The sequence below is a fragment of the Tupaia chinensis genome, unplaced genomic scaffold (assembly GCF_000334495.1).
Source record: "Tupaia chinensis unplaced genomic scaffold, TupChi_1.0 Scaffold000020_1, whole genome shotgun sequence".
Lineage (NCBI taxonomy): Eukaryota > Metazoa > Chordata > Mammalia > Scandentia > Tupaiidae > Tupaia > Tupaia belangeri.
Genome location: NW_006159450.1, coordinates 503,921 through 504,256, shown reverse-complemented (window position 1 = coordinate 504,256; position 336 = coordinate 503,921). Strand labels below are relative to the sequence as shown.

The window sequence follows — 336 nt, the reverse complement described above, 5'->3', positions numbered from 1 at the left end:
TGACATGGGGCTGGAGCAAGTCTTGGCTGTGGGCCGCTGTGGCCTGGGGGCAGCCCTGCACGTCTCCTCATGTCACCTCGGCCGTCGCAGTCCAGGCTGGCCTCAGGCGGGGGGTCAGGGCCTGCGTGTCGCTCGCTCCGAATTCCGGGCTACACGTGAGCGTGTCTGAGTGAGCTGAGTGAGCTCCATGGAGAAGGCCCTGAGGCTCCCGCTCAGCCAGGACCCCCAAAGGGTGTGCTGAAATGGCTCCTGGGGGCCCTGGCCTCGCAGGCCCAAGAAGCACCAGGCAAGTCGTCCCCAACAGCCTGTGCACTGCCAGCCTCTGCGGGGGTCAGC

At 67.3% G+C, this 336-nt stretch overlaps 1 protein-coding gene across 1 annotated transcript in view; it reads left to right on the top strand.

The window, feature by feature from the left end:
• LOC102468219 (putative palmitoyltransferase ZDHHC11) overlaps positions 1-336 on the top strand; it is a 54,303-nt gene that overhangs the window by 11,178 nt on the left and 42,789 nt on the right. The window lies entirely within an intron of this gene.